Source organism: Erinaceus europaeus, chromosome 7, assembly GCF_950295315.1.
Source record: "Erinaceus europaeus chromosome 7, mEriEur2.1, whole genome shotgun sequence".
Classification (NCBI taxonomy): Eukaryota; Metazoa; Chordata; class Mammalia; order Eulipotyphla; family Erinaceidae; genus Erinaceus; species Erinaceus europaeus.
Window position 1 is genome coordinate 133,167,817 of NC_080168.1, and position 15,686 is coordinate 133,183,502.

The 15,686-nt window shown below is 47.3% G+C and overlaps 1 protein-coding gene across 1 annotated transcript in view; it reads left to right on the forward strand.

Moving 5' to 3' along the window:
- The first annotated feature begins 563 nt into the window (after positions 1–563).
- Positions 564–15,686, forward strand: part of NR1H4 (nuclear receptor subfamily 1 group H member 4) — a 123,739-nt gene continuing 108,616 nt past the window's right edge. Inside the window, exon 1 of the mRNA XM_060195625.1 lies at positions 564–793. The gene's annotated coding sequence lies outside the window, so the exon portion shown is untranslated. The remainder of the gene's footprint in view (positions 794–15,686) is intronic.

Sequence of the window (15,686 nt, forward strand, 5' to 3'; positions counted from 1 at the left end):
GCCAGCTGGTGGTGCACCTGGTTGAGCGCACATGTTACAGTGCATAAGGACCCAGGTTCAAGTCCCTGGTCCTCACCTGCAGGGAGAAAGCTTTTGTGAGCGGTGAAGAAAGACAGAATGCTAGTCCACACTCCCAGTGGAGGAGAAATGATAGGGGGAGATGACCAGAGGGCTCTGAACTCCAACTCCATCAGGACCCAGGGAGAGAAGAGAAAAAGAGAGGGACATTTGGATGGAGTAAGGTGCAGGTGTGACTTGGACAGGAAGAGAAGATGAGACCATGGAGAAAATGGGAAAATATAAATAAATCTAGACAGATAGTTGTAGAAATAGTAGTCAGCCCATATCTGCAGCCTTTGGAGAACGGCTGTGGCTTCCAGTGGAGGGAGTAGGGACACAGAACTCTGGTGCAGGGAACAGTGTGGAATTATACCCCTGTTATCTTGTAATTTTGTAAATCAATATTAAATCACTAACACAATTTAAAAAGAAAGAGAAAGGAAGGAAGGAAGGAAGGAAGGAAGGAAGGAAGGAAGGAAGGAAGAAGGAGAAACCTGCAGTCAGTTGTCTTGGCTCATTGGCTGTGGATTCACAGAGAGAAGATATCACCAGAGTGATTCAGAGAGTCTGACTGAAGGCTCGGCTCCACCAGGAGGGAACGCTGAGGGGCTCTGGGCTCATAGCTGTGGACTTCCAAGAGCAGGAAGGACAGAAGACATTTCCAAGAATCTTCATCAGAGAGAGAAAAGGAAAGGGAGAGCATCACAGAATTCAACCTCATGATTAAAATGCAGTGAGTAGCAATCCAGTTCCCTTTATGAAGTAATGCTGGGCCTAGTTCTGACGGCAGTCTCATTTTCTCTAAGTGCAGCGACAGAGTGACAAGCTTTGAAAATGGGCTTTGTTAAAAATAACAAAGCATTTGCTGTTTCCAGCTGCATCCGTGATATCCGGTCCTTGAATCTGATAGGCACGCTCCCTCCCTCCACCTAGAGACAGGAAGGAGGGTGGGCTGACAGTACCTTCTGTCTGAAATAAATCATCACTCTCCAGTGAGATGTGTTTCCCCAATTGTCACCTTGTCTTATGGTCTCCCAGTATGATGGATGATTCATTTCAGTTGGAATGAATTTATTTGTGAGATGGAAAATGAATTTATTTGTGAGATGGAAAACCCCAGAGGCTGGGATAGATTTCACCTCATCTTTCCCTTGTTGCTTTAGTCCTGCTTGCAAAACATCCATCCAGTGGGCTGGGGAGACAGCATAATAGTTAAGCAAAATGATAATAATAATAATAATAACAATAGTGATAATAATAATAACAATAATATCTCATGCCTGAGACTTCAAAGTTCTTGATTTAATCCCCTGCACCACCATAAGCAAGAGCTGAGGTTTGCTCTGGTAAAACAAACATCAGTCCAAGGCCTTAGATCCAGAGAGTAGATCTGACTGGCAGATGCAGGCCTGCGGACTAAACTGGTGACATGTTGGAAGCAGGGCTCTCAATGGTGCCGTTCTGCCCGGCCCAGGAAAAGTCGGGCCACAGCTGCACAGGCTCAGCCTTACTGTCCAGCCAGTAGTGAGCAGCAGGCTCATTTTATTTATTTATTTATTTATCTATCTATTTATTTCTACCAAAACCCTACTCTGTTCTGGCTTATGATGGTGCTGGGGATTAAACCTGGGACCTCAGAGCTTCAGGCATGAAAATTGTTTGTGTATGCATTATGCTGTCTTCCCAGCCCTGGGGTGAGCAGTTTTAAAGCTCAGGACAGCAACTCAAGTACGTTAAAGACAATCTCATTTTCCCTTTTCCCAGGCAGGTAAGAAATTAAATACTGAGGCATGGATATAGGGTAGGGGCTTCTCCTGATAAACTGGGAGGGGGGGAATGAAAGAATCGCCTGAAAACTCAACAAAATCAACCAGGATCTCTCCAGAAACTCACTAAGCCTCAACCACCAAGCTGCAGATGCTGCCATGACACCACCCTGACTCCCCTGGGCAGACGCCCTCACCCGTGTGTCCTGGAGCCTCCCCTCCCCAGAGCCCTGCCCCACTAGGGAAAGACAGACACAGGCTGGGGGTGTGGATCCACCTGCCAACACCCATGTCCAGTGGAGAAGCAATGACAGAAGCCAGAGCTCCCACCTTCTGCTTCCCAAATGATCCTGGGTCCAGACTCCCAGAGGCGGAGAGATGACAGGGGAAGATGACCAGAGGGCCCTGAACTCCATCAGGACCCAGAGAGAGAAGAATAAGAAAAAAAAGGGGGGGGGAGGACACTCAGAAGCAGTATGTGTGACATAAAAAGAAAGAGAAGACAGGACCATAGGGGGAGAAAGGGTAAATATATATAAATCTAGACAGTTACGGAACTAATAGTGAGTTTGTATCTGTGATCTCTGGAGAACTACTGCAGTTTCCAAGGGAGAACTCTGGTGGTGGGAACGTTATGAAAGTATAACTTTGTTATCTTATAATTTTTAAATCAATATTAAATCACTAATAAGATTTAAAAAGAAATCAAATATTAGTAGCTCTTGGGACTTGGTCCCAGAACTTGTGCAGATTCATCCCACTGTCCCAGCCCGTGGGGAGCCTGCGTCCCAGGCATGTGTGCCGTGCTCAGGGGGCTCGGGGCTTTGAGGTCTGACTGCCCTGGCCCAGAGCCGAGCTCTAGTGCCCCCACTCCCCAGGGCTGAGTGGGACGAGTTCTCACTCACCTTCTACTTTCTAGTTTGGACGATTCTTTCAAGTACCCAGTATTCTGGAAACCCCAACGCAGAATAAAGAAACACTGAGGGGCTGGCCAGTGGCACACCTGGTTGAGCACCCACATTATAGTGAAAGGATCTGGGTTCAAGGCTCTGGTCCCCACCTACAGGGGGAGAGCTTCCTGAGCGGTGGTAGGCCTCTCCCTCTCTCTCCCTCTCTCTCCCTCTCTCTCTCTTCCTCTCTCCCTATCTCTCTCTCCATCTCTGAATTTATGTCTCTATCTGAAATATACAAGTAAATAAATAAATGTATTTTACAAAGAAATATGAAAAGAATTAATATTAAAATATTCTACTGGTCAAAAGGAGAAATCTAGACTTAACTGGATGACTTCCTACTATTCTCAGGGATTCATGATGCTTCTGTTCTGAGATGCTTGAGTGTGGGCTTGTTGGATACGTGCTTTCCTGGAGCATGACGGACTCCAGATGCCTTTTTAAAGTCTTTTTTTTAATAAAAATTATTATTTTGGGGGGCTGGGCAGTAGTGCAGCAGGTTAAGTGCACATGGTGTGAAGCACAAGGACTGGCGTAAGGATTCCGGTTCAAGCCCCAGCTCTCCACCTGCAGGGGAGTCACTTCACAGGCAGTGAAGCAGGTTTGCAAGTGTTTATTTTTCTCTCCTTTCTGTCTTCCCCTCCTCTCTCAGTTTTTCTCTGTCCTATCCAACAACAACACAATAACATTAACAACAATGATGAACAACAAGGGCAACAAAAGGGAAAAAATAGCTTCCAGGAGCAGTGGATTTGTAGTGTAGGCACCGAGCCCCAGCAGTAACCCTGGAGGCAAAGAATATATTATCTTTATTTATTTATTGAATAGAGACAGCCATAAATTGAGAGAGGATGGGGATGATAGATAGGGAGAGAGACAGACATCTGAAGTCCTGCTTCACCACTTGCAAAGCTTTCCTCCTGCAGGTGGAGACCAGGGCTCGAAGCCAAGTCCTTGTGCCCTGTGACATGTGCACTCAGCCTGGTGCCCCGCCAACTGATCCTAGCTCCAGGAGTCTTTTACTCTTCCTCCCTTCCTTCCTTCCTTCCTTCCTTCCTTCCTTCCTTCCTTCCTTCCTCCCTCCTTCCCTTCCTTCCTTCCTTCCTAAAGCCCTGCTCAGTCTACGGCCATACCACCCTGAACACGCCCGATCTCGTCTAAAGCCCTGCTCAGCTCTAGTTGACAGTTTGGGGGATTGAACCTGGCACTCTGGAGCCTCAGGCATAAGAGTCTCTTTGCAGAACCATTATGCTCTCTACCTCCCACCCTAGTCTTTACCACCGGAGCAGAGGAGCAGAAAGACTCAAGATTGATTTCAGAACAGTTAGAATTTTATCCTAAGGCTGTGTCCATAAAACTATTGATGAGACTCTTGGGGTGCCTGCTTCACTCAAGGAGATCTTGGGTGCCACTCCATGTGGCCACCTGCCTAACTCGGGCTGCTGGAACGCCCCCTCACCCCGGTGCAGCCACGGCTTTGATCTCCAGCATCCAGGGCTGCACAGGGAACTCCGGCAGAGTGGTGCCTCACCCCGTCTCCTCCTCACTGTCTCTAAGCATGAGGGGAGAACAGGGGCTACAGAGGGCTGCACCTAAGGCCTTCAGTTCATTCCCTGATGCTGGAAACAACAACAACAACTTGGGCTTTTGTGCTTCATGGACGTTATTTGACTCTATAGAATGCCCTTTGCTGTTAATTTACAATGTACTGTATGTTGGACTCTGTTCTAAATATTTTTACTCAGAAGATCTCTTTTCATTTTATTAGGAACTGTATATGACCCTCTCCCACCTCCTCCCAATTTTAAAATAAAGACACTGGCTTACAGAAAACGGTGACTAAACTGAACTCAGGTTGGTCTCTGCACCACTTGGATCTAATTGAGCGGGAGGGCTGGCTCTACTCTGTCTCCCCTCATCATCTGTTCCCTCCATGGTTAACAACTGCATTGTTTGTCTCCCACAGAAAGATGTTCTTGGACCCTAATTGGGACTGCTGGTGCTGCAGTTGAAGCCTTCCCGTCTTTGTCTCCTTTGTGGTGACAGAGAACAGCTGGGTACAGTTCTCACTGACAATGGTGTCGTCAAGTGGAGGACTGGCACTGTCCTTCAGAACTGACAGCCTCAGCTCCTTGAACCATTTCCCCAAACCCATCAATTACTTCTTTGTTTCTTTCTTGGTCCTTTAGGGATGGCTTCATGGCTTAACCCCTTACCCACGCAGCAGAGGGGCAGGGAGAGGCTCTCCTTATGCCATGAAGTTCCTCTGCTTTGGGAATCACTGGGACAACTTCTTTAAATTTTTTATTGATTTTATTAGTGATTTAATAATGACTGACAAGACTGTAGGATAAGAGGAGTATAATTCCACACAGTTCCCACCACCAGAGTTCCCTGTCCCATCCCCTCCATTGGAAGCTTCCCTGTTCTTTATCCCTCTGGGAGTGTGGACCAAAGATCTTTATGGGGAGCAGAAGGTGGGAGGTCTGGCTTCTGTCATTGCTTCTCCACTGGACATGGGTGTTGGCAGGTGGATCCACACCCCCAGCCTGTGTCTGTCTTTCCCTAGAGGGGCAGGGCTCTGGGGAGGGGAGGCTCCAGGACACATGGGGGAGGCCGTCTGCAACTTCTAACCTTCCCCCAAACTCGGGGGTCTCTTACAGCCCCTCCCCCACCCCTCCACATTCAGACCACGCGCCCTGTCCTGTGTGTCTCCTCACACATAGAGAGGCCGGCTTCCATCAACTCTCCCTCATTTATCTGCTAACATCTCTTGACCTCTGACCACCCCCTTGTCATGTCCTCCTCCCTTCATGCTCCAAAGATTCTCACAACTTCCCCAGCTTTAAAGGTTCTAGTCAAAGGCTCAGCTCTTGGGATAGGAGATGGTTCTGGGGGTGCTGCAGGCGCTTGTGCACCTGGCTGGGTTAGATCCCCTGTACCACATGGGACACCATGGGCAGCTCCAGAGAACAGGGACTGTCCACTCCATGGACAGTGAAGTGACAGATTGCTTTTAAAAATATTTTTATTTATAGAAGGATGGATTTTTTTCTTGGCCTCCAGGGTTGTCTCTGGGGTTTGGTGCCGGCACTATGAATCAACTGCTCCTGTTTTATCACTTGTGAAATGTCCCCCCTGCAGGTGGGGAGTGGGGGTTTGAACCTGGGTCCATGGGCATGGTCGTGTGTGCTGAAGCAGGTGTACCCTGCTCCCAGCTGTTGCCTCTTGTTCCCCCTTCCCCTATCTCTCTCCTCCTCTCCCCCCCCCCAGAAGAATATAGAAGATCACAGAGGGGCTGGCTGGCCAACTCACTCACCTGGGTGCTCTCCCACTTTGCTGTGATGTGCACGGCCCTACTGCCCTGGGCTGTGGTCTCTCCTGGGGAACACAGTAAAAATAGCTGACTGGGAGAAGAGGAAAGAGGAAGGACATTTGGAAGTAGTGAAGAGAAGACAGGACCATGGAAAAGAATGAGCAATTATATATAAAGATAGATAGTTATAGAAATAATAGTCAACCCATATCTGTGACCTTGGGAGAATACTGTAAATTCCAATGGAGGGAATGGGGATACAGAAATCTGGTGGTAGGAACAATGTGGGATTATACTCTTGTTATCTTATAATTTTGTAAATCAATACTAAGTCACTAATAAAAGTAAAAAAAAAAGGTAAATAAAAGAAAAGAAAAAGAAAAAAATAATCAGACTGGAAGTTGGCCCAACAATGTAAGGGCTAAGTGTGCTGTGGGTTCATTCCCTAGAACAGAAAACTAACTAACTGGCTAGCTGGGAAGATAACTAACAATGGGTTTAGCTCTTGTGAATGGATGGTCAAGAGGATGTAGTTTGCCTCTCCTGACCCACCTTTTGTTACTCTCCTTTCTTTCTTTCTTTCTTTCTTTCTTTCTTTCTTTCTTTCTTTCTTTCTCTCTTTCTTTTTTCCTTACTCTCTCTTTTCTTTTCTTTCTTTTTGCTTCCAGGGTTATCGCTGGGGCTTGGGGCCTGGGGCCTGCACTATGAATCCACTGCTCCTGGAGGTCATTTTTTCCCATTGCTGTTGTTGCTGCTGCTGCTGTTGGATAGGACAGAGAGAAATTGAGAGAGGTGTGGAAGACAGAGAGGGGAGAGACAGAGAGACACAGAGACACCTGCAGACCTGCCTCAGCACTTGTGAAGCTTTCTCCCTGCAGGTGGGGACTGGGGGCTTGAACCCAGTCCTTGTGTTTAGTAGGATATGGGCTTAACTGCGTGCACCACCACACAACCCTCCAAAATTCTCTGTGTTGCCCTTTTCTATCTAGCAGCACACAGTATAAACTGGGTTGTTGGTATGTTTCATTTTGGTTTGGTCTCCTTCCCCCCCGCCAGGAGAATTGGTTTGACCCTTGCTAGTTTCACGGGCCCTCTTTCTCCCCGCCCCCGATGCTACGTAGTTCTGGAGTTCTTGGGGCGGCCACGTGAGGGGATGCAGAACAGATCTGTGTGGTGATTAGTTTAAGGGTCTCTCTCTGCTGCCAGAGCAGAAAGACAGGAGAGCACATGTTTGCCCACTCGTGAATAAAGCCTCTCTGCCCAGCCATGTGTCTCTGGCCGTCTCTGTCTACCGTCGTGAAGCTAGCCCGGCCTGCTGGAGCCCTGAACCTGAACAACATATGGCGCCCAATGTGGGGCGTGACCTGCCCATCCCCCAGATAAGTGACAATTTGGCTGCCTATGCACTATGTCCTTCTCTTCTGCTTGTGAAGATATCTCCAAAGGCCTCTGCCCTTTCTTCACGAGACTGTTTCGCTATTTCTGGAACATTTATCTCTGGACCACTCTGTGGTTTCCGCCCAACGTCAGCCCGCAAGAGGCCAAAGCCAGCCCGCATGAGCCGGCTTTCCGCCGCGTGGCGCGGGGCATTGGGCGTGGGCTCCCTCCATGCTGCTCAGCCGCCGGGAGCAGGGCAGCAGACGTGGTGGGCAAAGCCCATCATGGCCGCCACCCCAGGGCACCTTGTCCCACGCCTTCTGCCCGGCTGGCCTGCCTGCCCTCCTGCTATGAAGTCTGGGCAGATCCTGGACCACCTGGAGACCACGGGCTCCGTACTGAAACTGGGCCCCCTGGCCAAGATCTCCAGCTTGGGTCTGAAGGCAGAAGAGCTAGAATACGCAGAGATTCGTTCAGAGATTCCTAGAAGTGGAGCTGCACGGGAGGCCACCTCCGGATGGTGACCCCCCCAACAACTAAGACAGTACAGATCTAAATTCATTAAATTTAAAATGACATGTCTTCGTAACAAAGGTTTCTCTCCCTGTGTATTAAAGACCATGTTTACGTGTGTTTAAAGTTTGGTAAACATTAACTTTAAGGTTAAAAATGTAACTTTAAGGCTATATTCTTACCAGACAGAGTTAAATGAAAAAGGTTTTCAACATAGTTCTCGTAAAGGTAAAATTAACTTACATTAAAAGTCTGAGTTAAAAATTAGTTAAAAATCAATATATTTTAATTAAGTTAGTCTAAAAAAAAGAAAAACTGTGCACACCTAGGGTGTGTCTCCATCTTGAATGGGTGTAACAAAAGGTTAAATAGGCTTGTTGATATGTAAAATTCTCAAATTCCTTCTCAATTAAAAACATTAGATTGTGCTATGTTTATGCTAATGATTGTAATAGAGTTATGAATTGTGGTAAACTTCTAACCTGCTACAAGTTTGTTTCATAGTAAGTAAATTGCAGCTGTCAAGTTCTCTACAGAAAAGCAGAATTCCAGCAGCTGACCTTCCTCATACAACGCTCCACCCCCTGGCATTCTTCCGTGGACATCTGCTTTGGACTGGCATTTCTATCGGACTCAACTGGTACACCTCTTGGACACTTTGCAGCTTCCCTTTATGCTGCTGGTTTTCTCAAAGACTGACTGCAGCCAGCTACCTTGGGATTCTAGGCCATACCCCACCATGCTAGGTAATGCCCACAGGAAAAAAAAATGCCCGTTGAGGCAAGTAACGCCCCCCAGAGGCAAAAAAAGGTCCCCCTCAGGCCTTCCCTTGGCAGCACACTGGTTCTTGTCTTACATGTTCCTCCATGTTTGTGCCAGTTTCTTTTTTGGAAATGCCTGTACGATATAGGTTTCTGTTCACCCCACACCCCTGATACTGTGGTCATTTAGTTAAAAAGAAAAGGAGGAATTGTTGGTATGTTTCATTTTGGTTTGGCCCTTGCCAGTTTCGCAGGCTCTCTTTCTCCCCGCCCCCGATGCTACGTAGTTCTGGAGTTCTTGGGGCGGCCGCGTGAGGGGATGCAGGACAGATCTGTGTGGTGATTAGTTTAAGGGTCTCTCTCTGCTGCCAGAGCAGAAAGACAGGAGAGCACATGTTTGCCCGCTCGTGAATAAAACCTCTCTGCCCAGCCGTGTGTCTCTGGTCGTCTCTGCGAACCACTGCGAACCCAGCCCGGCCTGCTGGAGGCCCAAACCTAAACAACACTGGGTCATTCCTGTTGTTTTTAGGACTTGCTCATGTGCGCCATTCATCCTTTGTTAACTACAGAAATTTATTGGCCACCTGTATCAGGTTTGCTGTGCTCCCACTAGGTACACAGAGACTGAAAACACCACAGCCAGGGTTCGTCTCCATAGTGCTTATGGGTAGTGAAGGATGATGGGAAATATCCAGTATTTAGCCCCCGGGGATGCTTATACTATGTGCTTATAATCTGGTTGTGATGCATCTGTAAGTAGGCCTCAACACAGGACAGAAGGACTGAAAATATAATAAAGGGTTGAGGATGTGTAGAAAGTCTGAGAGAGTGCAGGTGGCTAGTGCAGGCCGGCCTTCCCTGGGTGAGCAAGTGATTCTGAGTAGAGACAATGACAGTCAGACTGAGCTTTGACTGAGAAGGCGGCTGCTCTAATCCTGGCAGCTTCTGATTCCTAAAGGCACCCCCCCCAGTGGTGTAGCTTAGGCTGAGGCTAAACCTCCCCAAACACAGCTCTGCAGGAAAGATAATAGTAACCCAGGCAGCCAGACCCTGAGCAGTGGGCCCAAGTCCCACCTTTTAACCTGCGGCCTCTCCTTCTGTGATGACGCCTTCGCTCTCAAGCCTGCTCCCCATAGAAGCCTGTACCGTCCCTTTGCTCAGGACCAGAGTTAGCAGAGTGATCTGAGCTCCTGGCTGGCACCTAAATAAAAGGCTCCTTCCTTCCTCCACCCAGCTCATCTTCAGTCATCTTGGTTATTAATTGAGTTCCTTAACAAAGAGACAGATAAGAAATACACACTGCAGTAAAGAAATAAATGTGGGGTAAAAAGAAAGAAAATTAGGGCTGGGTGATAGTATAGTGGTTCTGCAAAGACTTCCATGCCTAAGGCTCCAGGGTCCTGGGTTAGTTCTCAGATGCCACCAAAAGCCAGAGTTGAGCCGTGCCCTGGTGAGGGAAAAAAAAAGAAAGCAAAGCAAAGCACAGAAATTAGAACACTTTGGGAGGGTGTGTACGGGATGCTTTCAGTGCACAGAGGACAGCTAGGATTGAGCAGAGCCCTCTCTGGGTAGGACAAGCCTCTGAGCACTGATGGCTAATGTGTTCCTGCTGCTGTAGTTACCTGGGTGATGTCTATGCTTCTTTTAAAAAAATATTTTATTTATTCCCTTTTGTTGCCCTTGTTTTTTTTTTATTGTTGTAGTTATTGCTGTTGTTATTGATGTTGTTGTTGTTGGACAGGACAGAGAGAAATGGAGAGAGGAGGGGAAGACAGAGAGGGGGAGAGAAAGACAGACACCTGCAGACCTGCTTCACCGCCTGTGAAGTGACTCCCCTGCAGGTGGGGAGCCGGGAGCTCGAATCAGGATCCTTGTGCTGGTCCTTGCGCTTTGTGCCACCTGCACTTAACCCGCTGCGCTACTGCTCAGCTCCCAACGTCTGTGCATCTAAGGAGACCAGCATCATTGTCTTTCTTTTGCCTGAGTCATGACCTGTAGCCAGCGCCTTAACCATTAAAGAAATTGTTTAGAAATAGCAACATCACTGCTGCTGTAAAAATTTAGATAAATGAATGCCATGATGATAAAGGACCTCTGTCTCTGTTAAACACAGATAACTTAGTTTGCCAAACTGAAGGGGGACTTTTCCAAACAAAATGCTTTGTGCCTTCAAATGCAGCCCTTTTGTTCTACCCACAACCCGTCTTTTTATAAATGCAGGTTGGGCATCATATAGCACTCAGGTCCAACACAGACTTTCATCTCCCTGTTCTGTCTTTCCCTGAGAATCTGCTATGAGTATTTCACATCCAATTAACCCAGCGTAAGGGGGGCCATCCTATTTTAAGACCTTTTTTTTTTTTTTAACAAGAGTGGAGAGCAGTTTGGACACCCTTCTCCAGCTGGGGCTGGAACAATGAAGTACAAGCCTTGGGCAGAACAGAAGTTCTCAGCCGTCTTCCTGGTGTGTGTTTGCAGTGCAGACTGCTGACAGGGGTTTGCTCTAAGGCCTTGAAGCAGCTTGTTCTGTAGGAACTGAGGCTGAGAGCTCATGCCCAGGTCTCCACAGTGGCAAAGAAAAGACGTCCGTTTTTTTCTTTAAGTATTTTTATTTGTTTATTATCACATAGAGATAGTGAGAAATTGAGACGGGAGTGGGAGATAAAGAAGGAAATAGACAGGACCAGTTGGTGGAGCACCTGGTTAAGCAAGTGCTCACATCACAGTGCACAAGGACCCAGGTTCAAGCCCCCAGTCGCAACATGCAGGGGGAAGGCTTCATGAGAAGTGAGGCAGGGCTGCGGGTTCTTCTCTGTCTGTGCATGCACACGTGTCTCTCTGTGTGCATGCATATCTGTGCATGCACACGTGTCTCTCTGTGTGCATGTGTCTGTGCATGCACACGTGTCTCTCTGTGCACATGTGTCTGTGCATGCACATGTATCTCTCTGTGTGCATGCATGTCTGTGCATGTGTACAAATGTGTGTTTGCTGCTGCCCGCATGGCCCTCTCTGAGACTGGTTGTCAGCCCCCAGCAGCACAGCACTGCACCCCTGTGTGCCCCATGTTTTCAGGCCTCCTCTACTCTCAGCAGGGTTCTGGGGCTTTCTCTCAGGATCTCCCTCACTCATAAAATCAAATAAATAAATTTTTTTTAAAGGAAAGGAAAGCTGTTCTTCTCTGATTTTGTTTATTGATTAGTTCACACAGTCCTACAGCATTTTTTTTTTTTTGTGGGAAAGTCCAGGGGGCATCAAAGGCAGGTCTGCTTCTGCCCTTTAAAAATGTTGTCCTTATATACAAGATAATCATGAAACGTTAGCATAAAGTATGAGATAGATCAAAGGACGGTGAGAGAAAGACAAGTCGGGGAAGTTTGCCAGACTGAGTCGGGGCAGGGAAAGAGGAGGTTGACTTCAGGGAGGACGATGCTTGATCTTAGGTCAAGGGGGGACCTTGAGCAAAGACATGGAGGCAAGAGGACTTGCTGCAGGGACTCTGGCCCTCGAGGTCCTGGGAGGGACAGTGCGTGAAGACTTGGTAGAAAGACTTCAAGGCTAGATCTGTGTGAGTAGGCAGCTTCCAAGTGCATGCCGTGGCCTTTTGATCTCCAGGCAACAGGAACTCCTGAGACGTTAGAACTGTCTGTTTACTAAGAGGGCTGGGGGAGAACGGAGGTCCCGTGGCATATGTGCTGCCAGCCATCGAAGTTGGGGTCTTGCGTGTGCAAGTCGCACTCTCCCACCACGGGCTTCTCGGCACCCTGAGGGAGCTCTGTTCCTCTACTTGCTGGAGATCACAAGGCCACAGAGCAACCTGCACGGCTCCACAGCCTCCACCACACTGGGTTTTTTTTTTATTATGAAAGCATCTAGCATGTGCAGGACACACACTTTGTGTGCACACACACACACATATGCACACACACTCACACGCACATTCATACATGCACACACTCACAATCTCTCTCACACACACATGTACACACTTACAATCTCACACACACTCACATTCACACAACACTCACACATACACACACACATGCAGACTCACACAGACTCACAAAACACACACATACACTCACACAAACACACACACACTCTCACACACATTCACATACACACACATTCACATACACACACATTCACACACACACTCACTCACACTCACACACACACACACACTCACACACTCACATACACACACATTCACACAACACTCACACATACACACACATGCAGACTCACACAGACTCACACAACACACACATACACTCACACAAACTCACACACACATTCACATACACACATTCACACACACACTCACACACTCACATACACACATTCACACAACACTCACACATACACACACACATGCAGACTCACACAGACTCACACAACACACACATACACTCACACAAACTCACACACACACTCTCACATACATTCACATACACACACACACTCACACACACACACTCACACACACATACACACACATTCACATACATATTCACATACACACACTCACACACACATACACACACTCACAAACACACACAGATACCCCCCACATACACACACATACATACACACACATTCACACACACACTCACATACACACACTCACACACACATTCACATACACACACACACTCACACACACTTTCACATACACACACACTAACACTCACATACACACACTCACACACACACTCACATTCACACTCTCACACACACACTCATATACACACACATTCACACACACATTCACATACACACACTCACATACACACTCACACTCACATACACACACTCACACACACATTCACATACACACACTCACATTCACATTCACACTCACACACACACTCACATACACACATATACACACATTCACATACACACACTCACATACACACTCACACTCACATACACACACACACTCACACACTCACATTCACACACACACACACACACACTCACACACACACTCACACTCTCACACACACACTCACATACACACACACTCACACACACACTCACATTCACACATACACACACACTCACACACTCACATTGGCATTCACACACACACTCACACACACACACTCACACACACACACACTCACATACACACACATTCACACACACATTCACATACACACACTCACATTCACACACACATACACACACTCACACACACTCACATACACACACACTCACATACACACACATTCACATACACACACTCACACACACACAGTCACATTCACATACACACATACACACACACTCACATACACACACACTCACACACACATTCACATACACACACACTCACATACACACACACTCACATACACACACATTCACATACACACACACACACTCACACACACACTCACACACACACACTCACATACACACACATTCACACACACATTCACATACGCACACTCACATTCACACACACATACACACACTCACACACACTCACATACACACACACTCACACACACACTCACATACACACATTCACATACACACACTCACACACACATTCACACACACACATACACACACACACTCACATACACACACACTCACACACACATTCACATACACACACACACTCATACACACACATTCACACACACATTCACATACACACACTCACACACACACACTCACATTCACATTCACACACACATACACACACACACACTCACATACACACACACATTCACATACGCACACTCACATTCACATACACACACTCACACACACACTCACATACACAGACACACACACACTCATTCACATACACACACTCACACACACACACACTCACATTCACACACACACATACACACACACACTCACATACACACACACTCACACACACACACATTCACATACACACACACTCACATACACACACATTCACACACACATTCACATACACACACTCACACACACACATTCACATATGCACACTCACATTCACATACACACACACACTCACATACACACACATTCACACACACATTCACATACGCACACTCACACACATACACACACTCACACACACACACTCACACACACCATGTATTTTTAACCAGAGCATTTCCCAGCTATGGTTTATAGTGGTTGGCAGATTGAACCTGGAACCTCAGAGCTGTAGTATAGAAGTCTGCTCATATAACCACTATTAAACTTTTTTTCACCACTCCCGTCACCAAAGGTCTGTGTCCCCGTCCCCACCCCCAGAGATAACCACTCTTGTTCTCCCTGTCTCAGAAATAGGTCAACATCTCCCCCACATACATATGCCCAAGTCTCTGCATTCTGCACGAGTGAACCTCCTCTGTAGCTGCCCTTCCCCTCCTGACTGGCTTCACTGAATATCATCTTCTCCAGTTCCACCCATGTCACCCTAAACGACACGGAACTGCCCTTTTCTGTTGAGTGTACATCCCATGACTTATTTTTATTTTTTGCCTCCAGGGTTATTGCTGGGCTCAGTGCCTGCACTATGAATTCACTGCTCCTGGAGGCCATTTTTTCCCCCTTTTGTTGCCATTGTTGTTGTAGCCTTGTTGTGGTTATTATTGTTATTGTTGATGTTGTTTGTTGTTGGACAGGCCAGAGAGAAATGGAGAGAAGAGGGGAAGACAGAGAGGGGGAGAGAAAGACAGACACCTGCAGACCTGCTTCACCGCCTGTGAAGTGACTCCCCTGTAGGTGGGGAGCGGAGGGCTCGAACCGGGATCCTTACACCTGTCCTTGAACTTCCCGCCACGTGTGCTTAACCCTCTGTGCTACCGCCCGAACCACAACTGTTTTTTTTTTTTAATCCAGTCATCTGTTGAAAGGTATTTTGGCTGTTTCCAGGCCTTTGCTTGTGAATAAAGCCAAAGCTGCTGTGAACATGGGG